The sequence below is a fragment of the Lagenorhynchus albirostris genome, chromosome 1 (assembly GCF_949774975.1).
Source record: "Lagenorhynchus albirostris chromosome 1, mLagAlb1.1, whole genome shotgun sequence".
Lineage (NCBI taxonomy): Eukaryota > Metazoa > Chordata > Mammalia > Artiodactyla > Delphinidae > Lagenorhynchus > Lagenorhynchus albirostris.
Genome location: NC_083095.1, coordinates 93,696,972 through 93,724,827, shown reverse-complemented (window position 1 = coordinate 93,724,827; position 27,856 = coordinate 93,696,972). Strand labels below are relative to the sequence as shown.

At 38.0% G+C, this 27,856-nt stretch overlaps 2 long non-coding RNA genes across 2 annotated transcripts in view; one reads left to right on the top strand and one right to left on the bottom strand.

Moving 5' to 3' along the window:
- LOC132520927 (uncharacterized) overlaps positions 1-27,856 on the top strand; it is a 58,656-nt gene that overhangs the window by 29,197 nt on the left and 1,603 nt on the right. The window lies entirely within an intron of this gene.
- Positions 17,663-27,835, bottom strand: LOC132520932 (uncharacterized). Its single transcript, XR_009540657.1, has 3 exons — positions 27,750-27,835; positions 22,145-22,237; positions 17,663-17,822 (listed from the first exon to the last, which is right to left on the bottom strand). It is a non-coding gene; the product is annotated as an uncharacterized LOC132520932 (long non-coding RNA).

Below are 27,856 nucleotides of genomic sequence, written 5' to 3'. Positions count from 1 at the left end.
TTTTCCTGCAACATCTTTACAAAGGAAGAGAAGGAGGATAGTCTTCTCTCCCTCCCCACTTTTCCTTTGTTTGCAAAAATGTAGCCCACCTAGTTCTTGGGGCAGAGCCCTCTTGCCTGCCCGCTTGTATCCTTCACAAGCATCCTATATTAATAAATCTACTTCTTACCTATCAAAAAAAAAAAAAGCCAAACCCATAGAAGCAGAGAATAGAATAGTGGTTGCCAGGGGCTGGAGGATGGGGGAAATGGGGAGATGTTGGTCAAAGGGTACAACTTCCAGTTATAAGATGAGTAAGTTCTGGGGATCTAACATTCAGCAGGATAATTATAGTTAACCATACTGTATTAATACTTGAAAGTTGCTAAGAGAATAGTAGATCTTAAAAGTTCTCACCACAAAAAAATAAAATTGTAAATATGTGAGGTGATGAATATGTTAACTAATCTTACTGTGGTAATTGTTTCACAATATATACATGTATCAAATTATCACATTGTACACCTTAAACTTACACAATGATATATGTCAATTATATCTCAATAAATGTGGGAAAAAATAAACACTATAAAGGCCAGGCATTTAGTTTAAAGAAAGAAAAAAGAAGACAATGTCAAGAGTACGAGAAGACAATCCACAGAATGCGGGAAAAATATTTGCAAAGACATATCTGATAAAGAATTGTTATCCAAAGTATACAAGAAACACTTAAAACTCAACATTAGGAAAATGAACAATCAAAATAAAAAATGAGCGAAAGACCTGAACAGATACCTCACCAAAGAAGAAATACAGATGGCAAGTAAGCATATGAAAACACGCTAAACAAGTTATGTCATTAGGGAATTGCAAATTAAAACTACAATGAGAAAGTACTACACACCTATTAGAATGGGCAAAATCCAAAACACTGACAACACCAAATTCTGACAAGGATATGGAGCAACAGGAGTTCTCAGTCACTGCTGTTGGGAATGCAAAAGGGTACAGCCATTTTAGAAGACGGTTTGGCAGTTTTTTACAAAACAAAACATAGTCTTACGACGCAATACAGCAGTCACACTCCTTGGTATCTACTCAGAGACGTTGAAAACATGTCCACAAAAATCTACACACAGATTTTTATAGCAGCTTTATTCATAGCTGCCAAAATTTGGAATCAACCAAGATGTCCTTCAGTAGGTGAATGGATAAGTAAACTGTAGTACATCTACACAATGGCATATTATTCAGTGCTAAAAAGAAATGAGCTATCAAGCTATGGAAAGACATGGAGAGCCTTAAGTACATATTACAAAGTTGAAGAAACCAATCTGAAAAGGCTACATACTGTGTAATTCAAACCATATTATAAGGTTTGAAAACGGAAAACAGTAAAAAAAGATGGAGACAGTAAAAAGATCAGTGGTTACAGGGGTTAGGGAGGAAGGAGGGGTGCATAGGCAGAGCACAGAGGATTTTAGGACAGTGAAACTATTCTGTATGATATTACAATGGTGGATACATTTGCCAAAGCCTATAAAATGTACAACACTGAGAGTGAAACCTAATGTAAGCCATGGTCTTTCTGTGATAATGATGTTGTGGTTCATAGATTGTAACAAATATATCACATGGTGTAGGATGTCAATAGTAGGAGAGGATGTGGGTGGGTGGGGACAGGGGATATATGGGAACTCTCTGTACTTTCCACTATAGATCTAAAATACTTGAAAAAATAAAATGTATTATTTATTTTTTTAAAAAACTACCAGAGAGAAAAAAAGAAAATACCTATAAGAGAATGTCACCTGAGAGATAATAGACTCCTCGTCAAAACAGTAGATTTCAGAAAGCAGTAGATTAATATCTTCAAACTACTGAGGAAAAATAATAGTAACGTAATCTATGTAACCTTAATTAATAATGAAGTCAAAATAAAGACTTCTTGAGACATTTAAAGACCAGGGCAATTTACTGCCCAGACCCTCATTGAAAGAACTATTAAACTTTCTTATTTGGGAAAAAATAAAATTAAAAATATGAAGAAGCTCCCATTGGCCAAATATAGGAGAAAAAGTGAGCATCAAATAGAAAATTGACTATTAGATTAAGATACATTAAATATATGAAAATCCCCAAGTTCATAATTTTACAGAATCAAAAAGCAAACAAGAGAAAGCAAGTACACACAATTTGCACACGTTGGTCATTATTGAAAACTAGGGTACAAATACTTATTTTGAAAATTGGCAATTAAAAATAATTAAGGATTTATCCTGCCTTTCCTGAAGGAGCTATGCCTCAGAATAACCAAATGGTTGATAAGAGAATTTTCTTCACAAAAGAACTTCAGTTAATAAATATAAAGCAAAAATAGAATAAGAAAATCTCCAATTTTCAGCCTAATCAAATAGCTGATACAGGCAAAGCTCATCAGTGGATGAAACCACTAGATAGAAGGTTGATGGAGAACAAGTTAGGGACCAGACTGTCACCATCTGAACCTACTGATCAATCTTAGCATCACTAATAATGATACAATCAGACATGCTAGGCCTCTTGATTTGATACAATATGAAGTCCAGAATATGGCACCAACTCTGAAGTATTTTTGTCAGAAGTATTGAGCCTAACTTTGTCTCCCTTAACCTAGTTTTCAGTGACAGGAATAAGTGATAGGGGAGTAAGTTAGATGATCCCATGAGGGAGCAGGCAAATTGAGAATGTGGGACATTGTACAAGACAACTCATCTAATTTATTCTGTAAGTCAATGTCATATTTTAAAAAAAGAAGGAGGACTGTACTAAATCAGTTTTCTCAACTAGAGATGATTTTATCCTCAGGGGGACATTTAACAATGTCTGGAGACATTTTTGATTGTCACAGTGTGAGCAGTGGTACTGGAATCTAGGGAGTAGAGGTCAAGGATGCTGCTATACATCTTACAACACAGGACAGCCCCTACTCCCACCCCTACAATAAATATCTGGTCCGAAATGTCAATAGTGCCACTGTTAAGAAAGCCTGTACTAAAGGAGATTGAAAAGACACAACAATCTAATTTAGTGTCTGGGTCTTATTTGGATCCTGGTTTAAACAAACCAAAACCACAAAAAGACATTTTTGAGATACTCAGGGAAATTTGAATATACACTGGGTATTAGATGATACTGAAGAATTATTGTTGGCCATGATACTAGTCTTGTGTACTGTATGTAAGAAAATGTCTCTGATTTTTAGATATGCATACCAAAGTATGTAGGGATAAAATGGCATGATGTCTAGGATTTTCTTTAAAATATCTCAGCAAAGAAAAAGAGAGAGAATAGATAGGTTACATAAGTATAACAAAATATTGATAATTCTAGAATCTTGGTGATGGCTTTGTGAGAGTTCCCTGTATCTTTGTGTGTGTGTGTGTGTATATATATATATACTTTTTAATTTTATTTATTGGCTGCGTTGGGTCTTCGTTGCTGCGTGCGGGCTTTCTCTAGTTGAGGCGTGCGTGGGCTTCTCATTGCGGTGGCTTCTCTCATTGCAGAGCACGGGCTCTAGGCGCGCGGGCTTCAGTAGTTGTGGCACGCAGGCTCTAGAGCACAGGCTCAGTAGTTGTGGTGCATGGGCTTAGTTGCTCTGCAGCATGTGGGATCTTCCCAGTCCAGGGCTCGAACCCGTGTCCCCTGCATTGGCAGGCAGATTCTTGACCACTGTGCCACCAGGGAAGTCCCTCTTTGTGTCTATTTGAACACAAAGGATATTCTTCAGAAAGAAGGAATTTAGCAAGAAACAATGAATGTTATTCATGGAGGAATCCTAGTGGACTGTAAGGACTAATAGGATTCTGGTTCAGAGCAGTACAGATCCGCATTCAGCATGATGAACGGCATGGTGGCCAAGCACTTTCAACTGCAATTCAGTGAGAAGAAACAAGGTCTCCATGCTCACCAAAAGATACTATATCTGAAAAAAATGTATTATGGTGGGTTCATTCTAGTTCAGAAGCTATGGTTATACATATCTGCGGAAGAACAAGATTTTTCTTACTTCATTTTTGTAGTAGAGGCTTTTGAGTAATTTGAATACTCTAAAAAATTTTAATATCAGGAAAAACCATTGAGCTAACAAGGAAGGAATCTTCTAGCGTGCCTCTTATTTCTCTGTATTTTCAAAGAGACTGTCATTTTTTACATCTCAATTTATTTGATGACTGTACCTCTCAGAGTATTAAAGACAGATGATTTTCTATCTGTGATTCCCTTAGCTTGTTATCATGCAAGGTCCAGACACCTAATATGACCTCATTAGTGTGGATGCAGTGATGGGTGTGTTCCTCATGATTGATGGTGACATTGGTGGAAAGTCAAAGCCACACTTGCACTGAACAAATAGAATCCTACTGTCTGCTGGAAAGTGTCTGTGGAAAAAATCATTCACTTGTATTGCAGAACACAAGTATGGACCGTAGTATGAGTGATTTTCACTGGTGTAGTGGGTTGGATAATAGTCCCCAAAATGAGATTTCTGAGTTCTAATCCTGGTACCTGTGAATGTAATTATTGGAGGATGGAGGGAATGAAAAGTACCCATCAAACTGAGATGGTATCTTGAGACCAAAAAAGGAGGCAGGCAGCTCCATATAATCAATGGATCAATTTACGATAGGGTAGCTTACTCGTAGAGTGGGATTGGAAGGACAACGATCTGAAGCATTTGCAGCTGCATTCTGCCAAGGGCCTACTGGGACAATTTTACAGTTAACCTAGGGTATGGGGTACGTGCTTGGAAACAGGAAGTGCGTTCCTCAGTCAAGATGACTGAATGAGTAACGAGTCTGATGAGCACCGGGAATACGCCAGCAAAAGTCTTCATCATTGTTTGGGAACTAACGGAGCATAGACGCCACATACTCCTGATGATTATTAAACAATATCTATTAACTACAAAGCCCTTGACAACAGGGAAGTGATTTTTGTACTTCAAAAGAGCTGTCACCTTCTGGATTCTGCAGAAGTTACATTTGCATTCTGACTAACAGCTGGCAATAACAAGAAGTAAAATGAGATTCTTCTGTTTTCTCAGAATTTCATTTAAGGCCATAAAGTTGAAAACAAAGGGTAATAAATACTCCCACATTGGGAAGAAAGGTGCTAGATACATCTATGCAGGATTTACGAAAAGTTAAAACCCTTATGCACACATAATCTAAATATGAGAAAATAAAGTTTGTTAGAAAAGGAAATCATAGAATCAAAAGATGTGGAGGTTTTTGTTCTTGGGAACACTCCCTACAGCTGTGCTAAGTGTAAGTTGCACAACTACAGGAGGCACCATTCACCCCGCAGTCATTGGAGATTTGTATAGTATTTTACCAAATTTCCAGCAGATGGCAGTAAAGTATCTTGAGGAGTAAGGTACTTTTCCTAATTCACACAAGGTCATATGTGCTAGGAAAGGTGCTATTCCTTTTCCTTCTTCTCCTCTACACCCTCCCCCAAGCCAAGTATGTAGAGTTCCAAGAGAATCTTCACAGAAGTTGGGATAGCCTGTGACAGGAAAGACTAATATATCAGCCCCTGAATGAATGCTGGCTGAGTTACAGAAACTCTTAGGCCGCACCAAGCTGTTTACTATCAGAGCAGAGCCTGGGAGTCCTGGGAGAATCTGATAAGTGTCCCAGGAGTCTTAGGCCTGATGCCTGCTCTCTATCTGGAGAGGTCTGAAGGCAGGAGACTGGCTAGAGCTACTATGACAGTAAGACAAGGGTAAGAGAGTCAGAACTAGTCAAACTACTCTTCCACCATTAGGCATGGCAAGAATACATGAATTCCCTGGGCCAAATGGACACCTTGGCTTCAGGTAGCCAGCTGTGAGCTGTCTGAAAGAACCTTGTCTAAGAGAACTGATCTCTGAGTGACAGCCCCCACCTCACCAAAAAGAGGGGATGTATAACAAGAGGACAGAAAAGGGGAGGGGAGATCACCAAAGGTCACCCAGAGAGAAGATCACCTTTGGCACAGAAAGGTATGTGGAGATCCACCACAGGTTTGCCAAAGAACACATAAAGGTGTCCCACAAATATTTGGTCACCTGCTATTAAAGAAGGCATTCCTCAGCCAAGAGAAAACTACAAATAGCACCAACCTTTGCCCATTGACCTGTCATCCATTCACCCCTCCCTGCCCTGGAGAAGTCAGAAACTGAAAAAGAGTAGGAGCAAGAAAAGTGAAAAATAAGCTATGCCACACCTCCCCTTCCTCAGTGTGGTTCCCAAGGCACCAATCAAGCCTAAGGAATTACTTCTCACTGTATGTCCTTTTGTTCTGTCTGAAGAGAATCTAGGTTTTTATTTGTTAGTCTCCCCCATGCAACTCACGTGCATTAGGGAAAGCTAAGCATCCTACAACCAACAACAACCCACTCTCCACCATCCTAGCACTAGTTCTTATGCTCTGAAAACTATAAAACATTGTTAAAATAGATTTTAAAAGGTCTAACTAAATGGAAAAACATCTTATGTTCATGGATAGAAGACTTAATATTGTTAAGAGTAAGCAATTCTCCTCAAACTGATGTACAGATGCAACACAATCCCTATCAAAATCAAAGTTGGGTTTTTTCACAGCAATTGACAAGCTGATCCTAAATTTCATATAGAAATGTAAGGATCCAGAATCACCAAAACAATCTTTGTTAAAGAACAAAGTTGGAGGACTCACATCCTGATTTCAAAACTTACTACAAATTTACAGTAATCAAGACAGTGTGGTACTGGCAAAAGAATAGACATACAGATCAATGGAATAGACTTGAAAGCCCAGAAATAAACCCTCTTATTTATAGTCAAATGATCTGCTATAGGATGACGAGACAATTCATTGAGGAAAGAATAGCCTCTTCAACAAATTGTGCCAGGACAACTGGATATCCACATGCAGAGAATTAAATTGGACCTTTTCCTTACACCATATGCAAAAATTAACTGAAGATGGATCATAGACATAATTACAAGAGCGAACATGATAAAACTCTTAGAAGAAAATAAAGGAATAAATCTTTATGAGCTCAGATTTGGCAAAGGTTTCTTAGATATGACACCAAAGCACATGTGGCAAAAGAAATAGATAAGTTGGACTTCATAGAGATTAAAAACCTTTGTGTTTCAAAGGATATCATCAAGAAAGAAAGGACAACCCACAATATAGGAGAAAATATTTGCAAATCATGTATATGATAAGGGACTTGTATCTAAAATATATAAAGGGACTTCCCTGGTGGCGCAGTGGTTAAGAATCTGCCTGCCAATGCAGGGGACACGGGTTCGAGCCCTGGTCCGGGAAGATCCCACATGCCGCGGAGCAACTAAGCCCATGCGCCACAACTATTGAGCCTGCAGTCTAGAGCCCGTGAGCCACAACTACTGAAGCCCGCATGCCTAGAGGCCGTGCTCCTCAACAAGAGAAGCCACCGCAATAAGAAGTCCACGCACCGCAACCAAGAGTAGCCTCCGCTCGCCACAACTAGAGAAAGCCGGCGCACAGCAGCAAAGACCCAATGCAGCCAAAAATAAGTAAATTTATTTAAAAAATAAAATATATAAAGAACTCTTACAATTCAATAAACAGAAAACCACCCACTTTTAAAATGAGAAAAATTGGATATAAACAGACATTTCTCCAAAGAAGACATAAAAATGGTCAATAAACGCATGAAAAGGTGCTCAGCATCATTAGCCATCAGGGAAATGCAAATCAAAACCACTTTACAGCCACTAGGATGACTACAATAAAAAAGGCAGATGATAATTATTTATAAGGATGTAGAGAAATTGGAGCCCTCATATACTGCTGATGGAAATTCTAAGTGGTGCAGACACTTTGGAAAACAGTCTGGAAGTTCCTCAAAAGGTTAAGGCTAGAGTTATCACATGACCCAGAAATTCTACTCCTAGGTATATACCCAAGAGAAATGAAAAATATGTCCACACGAAAACTTGTACACAAATGTTCATAGAATCATTATACATAATAGCCAAAAAGCAGAAACAACCCAAATGTCCATTAACTGATGAACAGATAAATAAAATGTGGCATACCATACAATGGAATTATTCAACCATAAAAAGGAATTAAGTACTGATGTATGCTACAACATGGACGAACCTTGAAAACATTATGCTATGTGAAGGAAGCCAGTTACAAAAGCCCACATATTGTATGATTCCATTTATATGAAATGTCCAGAATAGACAGATCTATAGAGATAGAAAGATTAGTGATTGCCTAGGACTGGAGTCTTAGGGGGAATGGGTGACAAAAATGCTCTAAAACTTACCGTGGTGATGGTCGCACAACTCTGTAAATATACTACTAGGAACCACTCAATTGTTTACGTTAAATAGGTGAATTATATCTCCATAAAGCTGCCATATATTTATATATATTATTGGGTCTATCCCCAGAGATTGCAATTTTATTGGATTGAAGCATATCAGGATTCTTTAAAAACTTCTTAGGTGATCCAAATGTGCAGCAAATCTTTATAACCACTGACTGAGCTAATCATTGTTAGTTTTCCAGGGATAGATTTAGGCATGGGCATACGTGCAACTCTGGCCAATAAGATGTAAGAAGTTTGCCTAGGTTTTCTGGGACAGCTTTCAATGAGTTATAGGAAAATATACATCCTCTTCCTTTGAGCATTATGACTGGAATTGCAGCAGCTGTCTTGCAACCATGAAAGGAGTTAGTCCACGGACAAAGCTGACAAACTAAGGATGGCAAAGAAGAAATACATGAAAAGAATCTGGGACTTCAGTTACTTAATTGAGCCACTGAATTAAGCAACCCTTAAATCAACTGGATTCTGGGACTCCTTATTTTTCAAATTTCTTTGAGTTGGATTTTCTGTTGCTTGCAGACCAAAGTGTCCTCACACACTGAGGAACATTTAAGGGGAAAGTGAAGAAGACCAGCCTTTGAAAGAGAATGAGAAGGAATGAACAGAGAAGCAGGGAGAAAACCAGAAGACTGTAGTATCATGAAAGCCAAATACAAAGAATAGTTTAAGAAGGAACAGTCAACAGTGTAAAATGTTTCAAAGCAGTTAGGACAAGGTTGAGAGTGCAGTGAAATCCAATTCATTTTGGCTTCTATCCAGCTGCAACAGTACACTGGCATAGTTGACCTCTGCATATAGGCCTGCACCATCCATTACAGTCTCTAGAAGCCATGAGTGTCTCTTTATGTTTAAATTAATTAGAATTAAATAAAAATTAAAATTCACATACTCAGTAACTTTAGCTAGGATTTCAATTGCTCAACAGCCATAGTATTGGGCAGATATAAAATATTTCTGTCATCACAAAAAATTTTCTTGAACAGCATTGATCTAAACAATTTGGAGCCTTTGACTCTTAGCCGTTTTGAAGGTTAAGGTCAATTTTGTTATTCCTTCTGTTCACCTTTCTCTCCCCAAAGCTGAATCTTTGGAGAGCAACCATTGTAATATCCACCTTATTTTTCAGAGATAAACATAATTATTCATTCTTTCTTTCTGTGCCGGATAGGTTTTATTTGTCCTTCAGATACACCCTCCACTCTTTATCACCCTGCTCTGTACCCCAGGAGGCAGATCAACAGCTTCCTTCCTTCTAATTTCTGGTTGGTTTTGGCCAATGGGAAGCACCCACATGTCAGAGGGAAGAGGGAGAGAGACATCAGGATATTTATGCCCTGGTGCACTCCCTGAAGGATTGTTATGCATCAGCTATGTCCTTCCAACTAAAATCTCAGCCTCAGTCAAGTGGCCCTCTTCATATATCCCTCTATCTCTAGCATCCATCCAGCTCCAGATCCTCTCTCACTCACCACTTTAAGCCTTCAAGTGGTACAGGGAGTCCTGCTGTTATCAGTCATAGGGTACTACACTCTCCCTTGTGATTTTCCTGCGATATGCCCACAGCTTTTAAAATAGTCCCTTTATTAAACCCTCCTCCAATTATCATAACTTGAGTGTACAATGGGACCCTAACTAACAGACTTTCTTATATTCATTAATTCTCCAAGAAGATGGACCTCTACGTAGGATGACCAACCCTTTCAATTTACCCAGGATTGAGTACTTTCTCAATACAAGGGATTTTCAGTGCTAAAATCAGGACAGTCCCAATAAAACTGAGATGGTTAATTACCCTACTTGCATTTGTCTTTTAATATGATATTTAACCACATGCTAGTATTTAAAATTCCTGGGTACAGATAATTATCACTCCTTTATTGAACTACCTGTTTAATGTTTGCTCCTCTCTATCTATCCTGATTTTATCTTGGGAGCTATTGGTTTCTGTGAGATTTTTTGCCATCTATTTCTATTCAGTGCCTTTGTTCCTTGGTGTTTGTGCCTTCATACCCGAGTGGTATCTGTTTTCCAATGTGAGAAGAAGTCATACACAGTAACTGTTTGGTGATATAAACCATGTAACATTTTAAGATGTTTTCTTAAGTCTATAATGTTTATGGAAGTAAAATCTAGGTCATTTTCTTGCCACCTCCCTTCTTGGGATCAGTGAGTGATGATTCATCCAGGGTGATCAGTGTCTAAAAGTTGCTTGATTATTTCTGGTGTAGATAAAGAGAATAACAAACTTGCTTTAAGGGTCACCATAAGTATAGAGTGACTTCAGCCTTCTCAACCTGTATCCTCCAGGGTGTTGGCTCCTAGTTAAAAGATGAATATCCTCTAAATGGATGCCATGTTTTCTAGGTCCTATTCTGAGGTTCTGGATTTGACCGCAGGGTCTAAGACTCCAGAACTATAAGCAGGAGCTGAACTGGGATGCATTACTCTTTTAGCCCTGAAGGTGAACATAGGGTTAAGGACTTGTGGAGGCCCTGGGAATGACAAGTGCCCCCTTTCCTGGAAAGATTGCCCAACAACCTCCCTGACTCTTCCTGACACTACTGGCTATTGTCTACTCAAAGGATCAAGTCACACTACTTTATGGAATTTCCCTTAGGAAGAAAATCTTGATTTTCCACTCTGTGATACTTCCTTTTTATTTTATTTTATTTTCCCCCATTCCCAAAATAGAGGCTTTTTGTTTCCTGTCTCTTCTGTTTGCTGACAGCTGAACCTTCTACCTATCAGGCCAGTTGATCAACCAACATCTATGTATATGGTCCTACGCTGGAAGGATGTCTAAAAATTCAAGGAGTTGGAAACCCTTCTGATGGGGCAAATTTGCAGGGAAGGAGGAAGAAATTATGTCCCAGAGACTTAGTAAAGCTTAACTCACAATTCAGGCTGCCCTCCCACTCCGTGGTTCTTAACCCTGATTGCATATTAGAATCACCTGAGGAGCTTTCCACTTCCAGGCAAGTGAGTCAGACTAGTTAGGGTTTGAGGCCCCCAAGGTGGTTATTTTTTAAAGCTCTGCAGGTGATTCCAATGTGCAGACAGGGTTAATAATCCCAGCCTTACATATAAGAATAAGTTCATACTACAACTGTCTCTACTGCGTAAGCAGAAATCATCGATCAACCTAAGAAACACACGGAGAGACTTTCATTCTCTTTGTTTCTCATCATATAAAAAAACTCCCCAAACCAACACTGCTCAGCATGCCACTAGCTGACTGATGCAGCACATTCCTGACAACCATATCCTGAGATCCCTGTGAATCACTACACAGGTTTTTTCAGTCAGTCCTATTTTCTTCCCACATGCGGGTAGCTGTCTACGTTGTAATAAGCAGAGGATTTAGGAGACAGAAGACGTGGATTCTAACCTCACTCTGCCCCTAACTAGTTGTGAGGCATGAAGCAAGACATTTAATATTTCTGAGACTTTATAAAATGGGATGATTTAACTGTCTGGCCTATCTACTTCACAGACTTGTATGAAGTTCAAATGAAATGTCAAAGCGATTGTAAATCATAAATTGCCATGTCAAGATAACAGCATGACTGTGTACTTCAGAGCCCCTGGGACAGAGTAGAGCCCTTCCTCCCCTTATTTTCTCGAGGTAGCTCCCTATGAAGTTTTCCTTTAGTCTCAAGGGAAAGCATGTAGAAAAAGAGGTGGAGAAAGAGAGTCATATATATGTATACACACATACAAGGGTGTGTTTTTGCAGTGTTTACAAAGGAATACCATGTACCCATTGCAAAAATAAGATAACTCTCTATGACACACATAGAATGGTGTTAATGACATACTGTTAGGTGAATAAACTGAGTTGCAGCACAGTATTCAGGGTATGATCTCATCTAAAAATTATATAAGAATATGTTTGTTAGTGCCTGAACGATGTCTAGAAGGATACATTCCAATCAGTTAACACCAGGATTGACTGGGGAGACTTTTATTTTTCCTTTGTAAATTTCCATAATATTTGAATAGTTTTATGGTAAGCATATATCATTTCCACAATGTTAAAATACATACTAAAGTGCAAATCAAGGGGAAAAAGAGGTGGTCAGGGTATTACAGCCTGAGGTTAGTAAAGAGTCAGAGAAAATGTAATTGCCTTAAAGTCGTTCTGACGCCTGCACCCAGACAAAGCATGCACCAAGGGGAGGAACAAAAATGTTTTGTTCTCACAGTCTATTATCAACAACCTTAAGATTTCACAGAGAAGATGAGAGGTGGCAGAAGGTTGAAAATGGTCAAGGGTTCTGATTTCCAGAAAGGAGTAAAGAATAGCTTCTGGAAATTGCAAACCACAAAGCTAGAGACTGATCAGTAAAAGTCTAGAATGGATTATTAAACAGTTGGTTTGTGAACATTTTAAAAGGCACGTGGTGATTATCAGCAGCCTACATGGATTCACTAAGAACAAACCATGACAAAATAATCTATTTTCTTTTTGGTAGGGTAACTAGATTAGTAGCTCAGGGGAATATCACAGACTTAATTTTTTTTTTTTTTTTTTTTTTTTTTTTGCGGTACGCGGGCCTCTCACTGCTGTGGCCTCTCCCGTTGCGGAGCACAGGCTCCGGACGCGCAGGCTCAGTAGCCATGGCTCACAGGCCCAGCCGCTCAGCGGCATGTGGGATCTTCCCGGACCAGGGCACAAACCCGCGTCCCCTGCATCGGCAGGCGGACTCTCAACCACTGCGACACCAGGGACGCCCGACTTAGTGTATTTTGATTTCAGCAAAACTTTTCACAAATTTTCTCACAAAATCATTTTGGAAAATTTATGAAATGCAGATTATTAAGTGATTCATAGTTAGTTCAATATCATATTCATATATATGGACATATGTATCCAATAGAGTGCTAGTCTTTAGCCCTGTTCTCTTTCCTATTTTTATCAACAACCTAGATATAGACGTTGAAGGCAGCCTTGCCAAGTTCTCAGATGACACAAAGATGGAAGGACTAGCCACTAGCTAAAGCACAGAATCTATATTCAACATATTCTTAGTTTGCAATATCAAGCTGAAATGAGCAAAGGAATTAATGGGTTATAGGATGAGAAATTTCAGTTCCATGTAAGAGAGACTTCTTAATTACAGTTGCCCAACGATGAATTAGGCAATACATTCTCAGTCAAAAAAATTTGGGAGAGAGTAGGAGATTGGCCCATCAAATGTCCCTACAAATGCAAAATTATTTTTATTCTAACTAGAAAATTAATAACTAAGTATTATTGGATTTCAAAGATAGTGGAAAACAATATAGAGCATAATATTTGTTTTCATAGAGAAAACAAATCCTGAGCAGAACCTTGAAGAATCAGTAAATGGATATAGATGCATGAAAGAGAATAGGTCATTTCAGGATGTCATAAAGCATGAAAGCAGGACTAACACGGCATTTTCCAGTATCAGGAAGTGAAGGACCTGGCTAAGGATTTGGTGAGTAAGACAAAATAGGCTGAGGTGGGATCATGGAGAATATGAAACCAGGAAAGAAGTTTATATGCTTTGTATAATAGAGAAGGAATCAGTCAGGTTCTGCCTGCAAGCATCAGAAACCAACTCTGGCAAACTTCAAGAGAGGAGTTTATAGGAAAAATAACAGGAGTTCCCAGAATCAATGGGAAAGCTAGAAAACCAGGTTTGGAAACATTAGAAAGCAAGATGGCCTCCAAGGGCTAAAATGCAGGGAACAAAATAGTGGTCTTAAAGCAGGCCAAGCACCATGCTAGTGTGAATGAATACCCAACCATGTTTGATCTCTTTATCGCACTGCTAACGATTCAAATAGAAGGATAGACTGGTCCAAAGCCCTAGCTTGGGTCACATTCCCTTCTCGTAGCTGAAGATGAGTACTAGATTAACAGTTTTTCCAAATTATATCCAATGGGAAGAGATAATTCCCCAAAGGAAGTTGAGGTGTAAAAGAAATAAATGCTGAGCAGCCTAAAGACAATGAAACCTCATTATTGGCACCACTGGAGGTTTTGAGCAAGGTAGCAATGTGATGAAAATAGTGCTACAGGGAGATTTGGCAATTTGCAAATGAACCAGAGGAATGAAAATCTAAAGGTGGTGGGTGGAGGGTGAATAGGTGGAGCACAGAGGATTTTTAAGCCAGTGAAAATACCCTTGCATAATACTATAATAATGAATACATGCACTCACCCAAATCTATAAAATGTACACCACTGAGTGAATCCTAATATAAACTATGGACTTTAAGTGATTATGATGTGTCATTATAGGTTCATCAATTATAAAAAACATACCACTCTGGTAGGGGATGTTGATAATGGGGGAGGCTATGTATATGTGGAGGCAGAGGGTATATGGGAAATCTCTGTATCTTCCTCTCAATTTTGCTGTGAACCTAAAACTACTCTTAAAAAATCATCTTTAAAAAAATCTCATGACTGTTGGTGAGTTCTCCAGGTTTAGAGGGTGGCAATGAGAATAAGATAGCAATGATGTTCCAAGTAAAAGCAGTAAGTCTTGATAACTGACTAGATATTAAGGAAAAGGAGAGGAGAGAGTCAAAGATGACTATAAATATTCCTGTTAGAGACTGAAGGAATGATGGTGGTAGAAGCAAGAAATCTTAGAAAGAGCAGTATCTAGGTTGGAGGTGAAGCTAATGCTCATGGTGTTGAGTTTAGCTGATGGTGAAAATGTGCAGTAGGGAATGAGAAGACTAGGTAGTACAAGAGGATTTGGTTGGAAATATAGATGTAGGAGGATTTGGCATAGAGAAGAAAACTGAAGTCAGATTAGGCTCTCTTAGAGAATAAAATGGTGAGCAGAAATGGTGAAAACTCTCCTCCAAACTGTAAGAAAAAAAGAGAACCTCCCAAAAAAGGAATCAGTAGAAGAGGTTTTGGGAATTTAGAGTGAGAACTTTTTACCGTGAACAGTATTACATTTTTCCATTTTTATTCCTGATCCCAGTTTCTCCCTCTACCCCAGACATCCACTCTAATCATATTTCCTTAAATATGTATATATTCCTGTAAAATATGTGGGGTTTGTGGAATTGTGTGTTTGAATGTAAATAAATGGTATTATGCTGTAGAACTCATCAGGTTATTTTTTTCTCTCACCACATTATGTTGCTATAAGCACAAAAATTGACATGTAATGTAAGTGTACATTACACACCAAATTTCAGACTCATACAAAAACAATGTAAAATATCTCATTAATAATTTTGTATTGATTATATGTTGAAATGAAAGTATTTTAGATAAACTGTGTTAAACAAAATATATTGTTAAAATTAATTTTACCTATTCATTTTTACTTTTCATAATGTGGCTGTTAGAAAACTTAAAATTACATAAGTGGCTCACATTCGTGGCTCATATTATATTACTATTGGACGTGCTATTCTAGATATTAATTCTTACTTGGTTTTTTGGGGTTTTTTTTTGCGGTATGCGGGCCTCTCACTGTTGTGGCCGCTCCCGTTGCGGAGCACAGGCTCCGGACGCGCAGGCAGCGGCCATGGCTCACGGGCCCAGCCGCTCCGCGGCATGTGGGATCTTCGTGGACCAGGGCACGAACGCGTGTCCCCTGCATCAGTAGGCGGACTCAACCACTACGCCATCAGGGAAGCCCTCTTACTTGGTTTTAAACATTGAAAATATTGTCTCTCACTTTGTCCTCCATCTTAAGTTTGTTTATAGTTCTTTCAAGAAATCCATCCATTTTTCACCTGACTACCACATTATACAACTCTGGGAGGGGAATTCACATGAAGATCTGTGTACATGGTCCCCCTGGAGTTGTGCAGTGAATAATGTATACAGCCATACATAGCCCTGATTTTTTGCCTTGTGGATTGCACTTGGTGTATCTTGTTTAAAAAGTCCTTCCCCACAACTAGATCACAATGATATTTTCCTGGTATTATTTTTATAATTAAAAAAGGAAAACAGGATGGTGTTGTGTCATGAAGAAGCCATAAAGAGAGAGTGTTTATGATGCCAAAAATGTAGATTTTAGCCAAAAAAGATGACTATAGTGGAAATTTATATTAGGTTTTATAATTTGACAGCAATGTTATCTATCTAATTATGTTTTAGAAAGGCAAATGTTAAAATTTGCATTCCAAAGGACATGTTAACAGATGGTGGGGAAGGCAGACCACAATCATGCTGAATGACAGGCTGATTCCAGTTTTTAGTCTAAATATCTACTGAAGTTAATTCTCACAATAGGTAGATGACCTTGATATGGATCATAAAAAACTGGCAGTAATTGTGAAGATCATAAAATAATGTTTGGATTTATACTTATATCATTCTGAAACATTATTTTTGGCACATCACTTGCTTACTCTGGAAAGTCAACAGGTCTCCATTCCCTATCAGATCAAATCCAACTGCTCAAGTCTGTCAGTAGAGAAACCTGTAAACTGGCCTCATTCAGTTTCCCACTTCTCATCTCCCCAGCAGATTGTATATTCCATATATATAGGTACCATGTCTTACACTCATACCTCCTCATCAACATCCTGGGAAATGTCATGATTAAAAACTGCAGCACCAGGCAAATAGGACACTATGTTTCTTAAAGTCAACTAAAATTTACTAAACTATTTGAATAAATGCTCCATGCCTCACATGAAATGGCTAAAATTCATTTGAGCAACTCTTTTCACCTTGGAGTAACTCACCTGACCTCACACAAAGAAAAATACTAATGGCAGAAGCAAGTAGAAAATAACATGTTCAAAATGAGATATCAAATGAAAAGGTATTTAAAAGTTGAGGTCAGCCTCAGAACTGCTAATATGCCCGTTACAACCACAGAAATACAGGTTTACAGTAATAAGTATTGTAGTCTTCTTCAAACCCTTTAATTCAAGAAAGAAGTTGAAAGGTTACAAAAAGTCAAAGGATAGACTCACCTCAGACCAAGTATAGGATGTTTAAAGATTGATGTCATTTATTCTTGATTAATACTGGGGATTCCATCTCACTTTAGGCATTAACACTTACTGGAATTTATAACAGTTAAGTCCAAATTAAAAGCAGACCCTTCTTTTTTTCTCAGCCCCTAGCTATAGACTTAATTATGACTGTTGAATGTATAATTTTCATTTTTAAGAGTTTGTGATACTTGTGGTACAAGTCTGGGCATTATGTTAAGGAAACCAAATGTTTTTGATCTATCTGATGACAGCTATAACTTCAGTGTCTACTGGAAAAATTTGCAGAAGCAAGAATTTTTCTTTCAACATTATATTTGACATTGAATAGAAATGTATTTCCCAAGGCAAAATCAAAAGTTACACACTTTTTAAAATTCAGTTGTGATTTTTCCCAAGTTCAGTGCTTCTCCAGGTCCACTCCTCCCGTATTCATTCTCCTTGCTGAAGTACATTCTTTGGTAGTTCTTTCATCAGGTGTCTATGGATAATAAACTCTCTTAGTATTTGTATATATGAAAAATTCTGTTCAATAACAGATATCTGGGTATTAATTTGTTTTCTAAATCCAGCTCAAACATCAATGTGCTGTTTTCAAACTTTTATTTTTTGCCCGAGAGTTTCTCTTCAGCTAGAATTACATGGTGTCCCATGAGTACCAGGGTGATGGAAGCCTCCCTATGGGATGGTTTCACTGTTACTTATGCCTGAGTACTATGGTTTTCACACATTTTTATGTTTGTTTCTTGATTTGGGCAGTCCAAATTTAGGGTAACTCTCACTCTGAGTAGTCCGTGAGGTCTCCATCACTTGCATGTCATCCTGTTTTCATCCATGGCTAGTTGGCTCACATTTGCAAGAACTCTGGGCCTTGGGCTTTCCTGGTCCCCATTCTTGGACAGTGCAGTAATTTCACAGCTCCCTGCAGGTGCAGGATCAGCAGCCTCAGCTTCCATGCCTAGATTTGTCCAACCCAAAGGCATAGGTCAGTTTGGTTCCTCCTACAGGCAGCAAAGTGTCAACTCCTTCTCCCCTCTATGTCTATAGGTTTCTGGAGAATTTTTTTTCCTGAATTTTGAACTTGGGTATAAATTTTTTTAAATTATTTTTTAATCTAGCATTTCTGTATGTTGAATGGGGTAAAACGATTCTACTCAGTACACCATCTTGGCTGAATCCCTCCACATTATCTCTTTTACTTTGGTACAGATTATCTTGAGAAACCAGAGAGTGGATCCAAAAGCAGGTATTAACTGGTGCTTTCTGTCTGTTTGCCCTTCCATGCTGGAAGTTCTTAGTTATCAAAACCATCAAAACAAAATCAGAAGAGTTTTTCTTTATTCAGAGTAGGTAATTTCAGGACCACAATGAAATCTGAAGACATCCTATTAAAAGTGACAGCTATATGATAATAGAAGTATATGAAAGCATTGGTTTGGCAATTATACATGAGTTCAAGTGGAAAATCAATCTGGGGACCCCCAAATTTTTGAGATTTCATTTTGATTATTCCTGTTAGTTAAGACCAAAAGGAAAGAGAATAAAAGCCAATCCTCACATCAAAATTAATGCAATGAATAGTGGTCTTTTGTTGAAGCACTGATGATGAGATCATGTCTAGTCCAAGCAGAAGCCTGTCGATCTAACATTGTGGTCTATATTTAATCAAGTCTTTGTTTTCAAATGCACAAATGCTAGAATTCAATCTAAGATCTACACATTGCTGACTCAAATGTCATCAACTTGCAGCTTTGAAGTTGTGTCTGCTGGTTCATAGGGCATGTGGACTAGGGGGTCTGCACAAAGTTCATCAAAATTTTCTCAACAATATTGGATATAAATCAAAGAAATAAATATAAACTAAGAAAGTTTTGAGGTACAATTGTATACCTATAAAATTAGCATAAATACAAAATCAATACCTAAGACTTTATTCAAATCTTGCTGATAAATTCCTACAATAGTTTTGGAAAGTAATATGGCAACATAGGTAGCAAAAACCATAATCTTTATTTCTTGAAACCATTAAGACCACATCTGGGAGTTTATATTATGGAAATAATTTAACCGAAGATTAAAATTGTATACATGAAGCTGTTTATATAGAAGAGTGAAAAACTAGAAACAAATTATAAGTTATACTCTTTTATGTTTCAAGCCATTTTAAATAATGGTGATTTATTGAAAGATAATAGCATGGCTTATAGGAATGTCACAGTTCCAGAACTGGAAAGTCTTAAAGTATAAGACATTAAGTTGTATTGTCATCATCAAACAATGATAACCTCTCAGTCCCAACTCTGGTACTCTGCTTTTAAGGAGATTTAGATACTCTTTAACTTTACTTCTACTATTCCTACTACTACCAAACTATTTCTCTTATGTCTCAAGTTCAAATGCCCTCAAAAAGAGTATCTGTTTGTTTTTGACATTTGCTATGTGATATTGGGTGTGAGGGGGGGGTCTTTCTTCAGCAGGGCTCTTATACAAGACCACACTGTAGACCTCTGACCAGGATCCAATGTCCACAGCCCTAGTCCAGTTAATAGCAGCAAGGATAGCAAGGTTGTATGATATGCTTTTTTTCTTTAATCTTGAGGTTACATTATTTTTGCAACCTGAAAGCCAAAATTAAAAGTTTCTTAATGAACATTACTTAGTTATACACTTAATACAAGTTGCCCTTAATTGTCCATTTTAAAAATACAATAAAAATATGACCATACTCTGTTCAGCATGATTCATATTTGCAGAGTGACTTCTGAAATTAGAAAAGGTCATAGTCCAGCAGGGAGAGATTTCATTATGTAACAATTACTGAGATTCTATAATAAGAAAATATGGTATATTTATTTCTCATTTCATAGGTCTTAATCTCTTCCTGATACAAATTCTCAAACCGTAGCTATAGGAAAAGACAAACACTTGTCAGGTAGGAAGAAAGGCTGTCAAGAGAGATTTACCTGTTTTGTATCAGAGCAAAACATGTCTAGAAAAGAGTTGACCATGTTATGCATGGGCAAGATGAAAGAAACACATAGCAACTATGCAAATATACTCATAAAACAAAACAAAACAAAACAAAACAAAAAAAACAACCAAGTAACAAGGAAAGGAACATGGCACACCAAATGCAGTCTGGAAAACAACACAAAGTATAGAAAAAATGTAAGAGTTCTTTCTGCTGGCATGTTTATGATAAAATAAGAACTTATAAAATGATAAAACAACAAAATGAGATTTGTAAAAGAGAGAACATAGAATTTAGGAAACAAATTAAGACTGTATTAGTCAGGATCCAATCAGGAGCCAGAAACCATACTAGCTATTTTAACCAAGGGAGTTGAAGAATTGTTAACTAAGTACTGAAGAATTGAAAGGGAAAAAAGGAACAATAAGATTATAGATAAACATAGATATAGATATAGATATATTGCAACTTTGAGAAGGGGCCCCAATGAACTGAGTACCAGGCTTCTGAGAAGGGAGTGTTGCTTAGCTGGTTCTGGGGTCTCTTAGAAGAGGAGCTCAGTAGAACTGTGACCCAGACCTGTAAGGAAGAGGTGCTGACCAGCTGGTGCTGAGGTCTTTGAGGGGCTGCAATGAGGCTGGTTCTGCAAGTGTTAAACAAACAGTGACTGTAAATTGGACTTTGTAACTGACTATGCTTCTCCTGGATCAAAGCAACACTGTCCTAGTGAAGAAGTGAGGCTGAGGTGCCACTGAAAAGAGCAGGAAAACAAGAAATGAGGAAATCCCTCCTCCCTCCTCCAGCTTTTAAGTCTCTCTCTGACACTTCCTATTAGAAGCACCTAACAGAGGGAAACTGGCAAAGGAGAAATGTGGTTTGCATGGTCCCAGCTCCAGCATCACAAACCAGGAGAAATGAAGGGTGGGTATGGAGGTGAGAGATGATATTTATAAACTGGCACAAGGGCCAAAACAATATCATTACAGAATTAATAAATAAATTTGGAACAGCAAGAAACGGATCTAAGGACAGGGTCAAGGTTTATTTTGCTCACCACTCTATACCCAGTGCTTACCACAGTGCTTGGCCCATAGCAGGCGCCCAATAAATGTTGAAAGAAAGAAAGAATGAATGAATGAATGCTCACTGCTACCAATAACCCAACTCATGGGTTTTGTTAAGGCACAATTTATTCTAACGCTAAATTGTTTGAACTGATTTTCTACTGTTTTCTTTGAGAATCGCTTCTCCTATCATGGTGGTGCACATTATGGCCAGCAGACTAGCCATCAGTTATAGCCTGACCATGAATACCTAAAATAGACCAGAAACTTAGAACCATCGGCCTCTGTATTAAGGGAGATGTGGAGAAAAATGAAATGCACAGTCTCTGACAATAACCTGTGAAGTGCTCACATTCTACATTGTCAGCCATGAATCTTACTGATCTTATAGAATGTATTTCAAAATTTTTTCTGTGGTGTTCTTTACCCTAATTGTATTAAAATACAGTACTCTTTTTTTTTTCCTGCATTGTGATTTGCATCATTTATTACTATCAATGGTACCTCCTTCTTATTCTGTGTAACATTAGTGTATCTTCCAGGAGAAAAAATAAGCAATCAAGCGTTTCTTTTATGGATTTTTTTAATGTGTATTTTTAGTGTGGGAGGTTTTTGTATCATTCCAATGTATTCCTTGTGTTCAGGTTCAAGACTGAATGAACTTCATCAGAGTATATAAACTGTCACAGTTAAGGCAATGCTTCATTGTTTTATAATGATAACTTTTCACAGTACAGAATCTATTGAGTGCTGGGATCTGCTTCTCACCTGTTCAGAAGGATACCAAATCAGAAGTCATAGTTTTCATACTTGACTGTTTCTTCACCTTCCTGGAATTCACATAATCCTGTTGACTTTGCACTTGAAACAAACAAATATAAATCAATCTTATTCATATTTTTTACTCTAAAGTTCTTCTGTGGCAAATCTGTCCTGAACTAGGATATTTTGACATGAGTAATTATAGCAGAATATATGCACAAAAAGTCATCGCACTCAAATATGAAATTTCACATTAGCAACTGATAATTTGAGGGGACAAGAAAGCTAGTAAGAGAAGAAAAATGGGGCGGAAAGAGGAAGATATATGTGGATACTTTTAACACCTTCTCCTCTTACCACAATGACCAGATAAAGACACCATTTCTGCTGTGAACGCCATTGCTACTTAGCCGTAGCCGAACTCCTTGAAGGATAGGATAGGTGGACAGTCATTTGAGCCCACACTATTCCCCAGCTGCCCAGATCTTGGAGAGAAGTCACAGCTTAGGCTCACCTAAGGACCACCAGACTTAGAGCTTCAAGGTAGAGGGAGCACAAACACACCTAGAACTACTGCCCACTCCTTCCCTCTGACAAGTTTTTTCTTTATCCTCTCCTGTTCGTCTGCATTTTCTAGAAAAGCTTCTAAAAACTTCTCTGACCCTTGGAGTTCTGGGTGTTGGCAAGCATAGATATTTAGCATTTCATGGTTATCTGTCCCTGAATTCTTGGTGGACAGGGATTTATGCTACTGGGATTGTTTCTCAAGGTTGCCCAGTGTTGCACCACTAGTGAAGGATACACACTATCATGATGATTTACTGTTGATTTTTCTGACAGCTCCCAGACCACCTGAAGGTACATTGATCACTTGTGGTCTGAGGGTCACTGTTCCAGAACATTTGTGATAAACTACAGCTCACCTTTGAGGGAAGGACTCCGTCGTGTTCACTGCTTATATCCCCAGTACTTAGAACTGTATTCGGAATATACTCAGTGCCCAATAAATATTATTTCTTCTCTTATATTTATTCTTTTACTAGTGGAATTTAATTTACATGTTCTAAATGTAGTTTGAGAGTTCCTTGAAAGCTAGAGCTATGGGAAAGCTATCTTCCAGAGAATTCATCATTCTTTACAATGTATATAAAATCCATTGAATGTTAGTTATTGGACAAAATCCAATGAAAATAAAAAATATTTCTGTACTACAAATAATGTATTTTAAAAGTTTTAGCAAGAAATAAGTAGTGTTAAAAATATTGATGTGAGAAAACTATATGGTGGTTCCTCAAAAAATTAAATATAGAACAACCATATGAACCAGCAATTCCACTTCTGGGTATACACCCAACAGAAGTGAAAGCAGAGACACGAACAGATCTTTTTTTTTTTTTTTTTTTTATTTATTTATTTATTTATTTATTTATTTTTGCGTTATGCAGGCCTCTCACTGTTGTGGCCTCTCCCGTTGCAGAGCACAGGCTCCGGACGCGCAGGCTCAGGGGCCATGGCTCACGGGCCCAGCCGCTCTGTGGCATGTGGGATCTTCCCGAACCGGGTCACGAACCCGTGTCCCCTGCATCGGCAGGCGGACTCTCAACCACTGCGCCACCAGGGAAGCCCACGAACAGATCTTTGTACATCAGTGTTCACAGCAGTGTTACCGAGTCCAATCTCACTCTGCCTGCTGCACGATAGGCCAATAAATCGGGAAACGAGGTGTTGAGGCAAGGAATAATGACTTTATTCGGAAAGCTGGCAGACTGTGAGAAGGTGGCAGACTAGTGTCTCAAAAAGACTATCTTGGGCTTCCCTGGTGGAGCAGTGGTTAAGAATCCACCTGCCAATGCAGGGCACAGGGGTTCGATCCCTGGTCTGGGAAGATCCCACATGCCGCGTAGCAACTAAGCCTGTGCACCACAACTACTGAGCCTGCACTCTAAAGCCCATGACCCACAACTACTGAGCCCACGTGCCTAGAGACCGTGCTCAGCAACAAGAGAAGCCACCACAATGAGAAGCCTGAGTACCACAACGAAGAGCAGCCCCCACTTGCTGCAGCTAGAGAAAGCCCGCATGCAGCAATGAAGACCCAACACAGCCAAAAATAAAAACAAATAAATAAATTTATAACAACAAAAAAAAGACCATCTTATTGGGGTCTGGATGCCAGTTTCTTTCATAGAACAGAGAGGTGGAGGAGGTGAGGAAGTAAAGTAAAAAGGCCATAAGTCTTGCCAATATCTCCTGGAATGGCCAGCCTCAGGGAGGGGATGTGTTAATTTCTTCTTTCTTGTAGCCATTCACAGGTGGACAGGGTCTGGATGTTTCCCTGAATATAGGCACTTTGATTTAACATTCAGGCAGAGGGGCAGGGTTCCCTGAGGCAGGCCATTATGTATAGACAGTATCCTTTTAGTGAATAAAAGCAGTGGGAAGCAAAGGTTAAAGTAAAAGAAACAGATCTGACATGTAGCCAGATTTTGTTCTTCCCTGTAACAACAGCATTATCCACAATGGCTAAAAGGTGAAAGCAACCCATAATGTCTATCAACAAATGAATGGATTTTTTTAAAATGTGGTATATACATGCAATGGAATATTATTCAGCTTTAAAAAGAAATGAAATTCTGGGACTTCCCTGGTGGTCCAGTGGCTAAGACTCTGCACTCCCAATGCAGGGGGCCCAGGTGCGATCCCTGGGTCAGGGAACTAGAACCCACATGCCGCAACTAAGAGTTCACATGCCATAACTAAAAAATCCCGTATGCCACAACTAAAGATTCCACATGCTGCAACTAAGACCCAATGCAGCCAAATAATGAAATACTAAAAAAAAAAACAAAAAACAAAATTCTGACACATGCTTTAATATGGATCAACCTTGAAAACACGGTGCTAAGTGAAAGTGAAATAAGCTAGTCACAAAAAGACAAATAATGTATGATTCCACTTAAAAGAGGTACCTAGAAATAGTCAAATTTAGAGACAGAAAGTAGAACCGTGGTTGCCAGGGTCTGGGGAAAAGAGAAAGTGAGGCGTTATTGTTTAATGAGTACAAAGTTTCAGTTTGGGAAGATGAGAAAATTCTGGAGATGGATGGTGGTGATGGTTCACAATAATGTAAATGTATGTAAAACCATTGAACTATATACTTAGAAATGGTTAGAATGATAAACTTTATGTAATATATTATTTTACCACAATAAAAAAAGAAAAATGTTGACAAAAATTTTTAAAGAATATTGGTCATTAGAAAGTATCTGATATTGTTTTAGCTCTTTATTTTGTAGCTCTGAACTCATTTTCCCAGTTCAGTGGTTCTTAAAGTGTGATCTGGGGACCCTTGGAGGTCACCAATACCTTTACAGGAAACTCATAAAGTCAAAATTATTTTCATAGCAATACGAAGATGTTATTTGTGTTTTTTTTACCTTCATTCTCTCATGAGTAAATATGGGAGTTCTGCAAAGGTTATATGACATATGTTATCACAAAAGACTGAATTCAGAAGCAGCAAGGAGAATTCTACTCTCTTAAATTAAATTAAATTAAATCAGACATATTTTTGTCTGACAAATTTGTCTCCAAAAATATAGTTATTTTCATAAAATATATTATTTATGTTAATGTTACCAAGTCCAAACTCTCTCTGCTCACCACATGACAGGCCAATGAATCAGAGAGGAGGTGCTGAGGCAAGGAATACAACTTTATTCAGAAAGCCAGCAAGATGGCAGACTAGTCTCCTAAAAACCATCTTATGGGGTTTGGATGCCAGTTTCTTTTATAGCACAGAGAGGGGGAGGAGATGAGGAAGTAAAGTAAAAAGGCCATAAGTTTTGCAAATATCCCCTGGAATGGCCAGCCTCAGGGAGGGGATGTGTTAATTTCTTCTTTCTCACAGCCATCCACAGGTGGACAGGGTCTAGATGTTTCCCTAAACAAAGGCACTTTGGTTTAACATTCAGGCAGAGGAGCAGGGTTCCCCGACACATAATACGTAAGCAAGCTTCCCGTTGCTTTCCTTCTTTTAGTGAAGAAAAGCAACGGGAAGCAAAGGTTAAATAAAAGAAACAGATCCAACATGTAGTCAGATTTGGCTCTTCCCTGTTACATTAACATGTAATAGGATTATTATTATAATTTTAAATGAATTAGTAAGTATTTTAATATTTTCTCTAATATCTAATATGGAAAATAGTGATAGATAAAATCTACACAAACAAAAACTTTGGGGTTCTCAATATTGTTAAGAGTGTAAAGTTGTCCCAAGACCCAAAATTTTGAGAATTGCTGGTCCAGTTTATAGGGTGATCAGACAAACCCATTAAGATACTAACAAAATGACATTTCTCACCTAAAATTTTACCCATTACCTCAGGTTAATCAGGCTAATCTCCAAACTCTTCTAGATTCAGATAAAACCCAAAATTGTCTGTGAACATAAACAGTTTTGTCAAATGTGGGTTAAGTAATACTACTTGCTGATAAATAATTCTGAATCTGCAAACTTCTGGGCCTGACTTTATTGCTACTGGATCAAAATTCATGCCTGCACATAGAGGATGGCAGTTGAATATTTTAACACAAATTAGGGGTTTGAAAGAAATGTACTTTTTAATTGTGCACCTTATCTATTTTGTGGTCACTTAAATATAACCCACTAATTTTAGAGTTCTTATTCTACTTAGACATACAATTTAAAATTCATTATCCAGCATATAATTCGCAAAGACTGTATAAAGACTAGTTATAAAATAGTGACATCAGAAATATAGTCATAGTTTAAGATAGGTCACTCAGTCTTCTTTTAGTCTGTATAACCATGTTTTGCTTTCTAAAAGATCCTTGAGAAAAGATGTTTCTGGTAAATGCTGACTGAAACTGTCTTAATTCTTTTCCTTTGCAGGAAATCAGGTCTTATCAAGTCACCTACAGGCATAGTGGTTAAAAACTTGCCTGGTAGGCAAACCTGCATTCCAATCTCAGCTCAGATACTTAGTAGCTGTGTGACCTCAGGCAAATTGCTTACCATCTTTTATTCTATTTTATTTTTTACTTTAAAAAAATTTTTTTATGGATAAGTAGTACTTTTATGTGAAATAACACAAAGAAGCATAGCTAAAAATATTCTATTCACCCAAAAGAAGGCAGGAAAGGAAGGAGAAACTAAAGATCAGATGGAACAATTAGAAAACAAATACCAAGATGACATATTTAAATCCAACCATATCAGTAATTACATTAAGTGTAAATGGACTCCAGTTAAAAGACACAGGTTGTTAATTTGTATGAAAAAGTAATACTCAACCATATACAGGTCTCCCCCACTATCCAAAAGTGGAGGATTCCTGTGAAAACTTTTGTAAGCCAAAATGGCATAAAGCAAAAAAGCAATTACCTTAGGACACATCTTGTTAATAGATGCACAAAATAAATCAAGATAAAGCACAGATGCTCAAAGCTATGGCGGCCTAATGCTGGGATTCTGAGTGTAGTTCCCAGGGAAGGAGCTTGGAGGTGCCGCTCTTGATGCTCAGGGTTTGCACCGCCTCTAAAGCAGCTCACTGCACAACAAACACTGAAAGCTATTTTCGGTTTTCACCTTTTTTCGTAAAAGTGAAAATCCTCTTCAGATTTCTTTCATTTAGCGACAACAGGTACCAATGTAGGTCTTTCATCAAAGTGAAGGAGGTAAAGCAAACTTTCAAA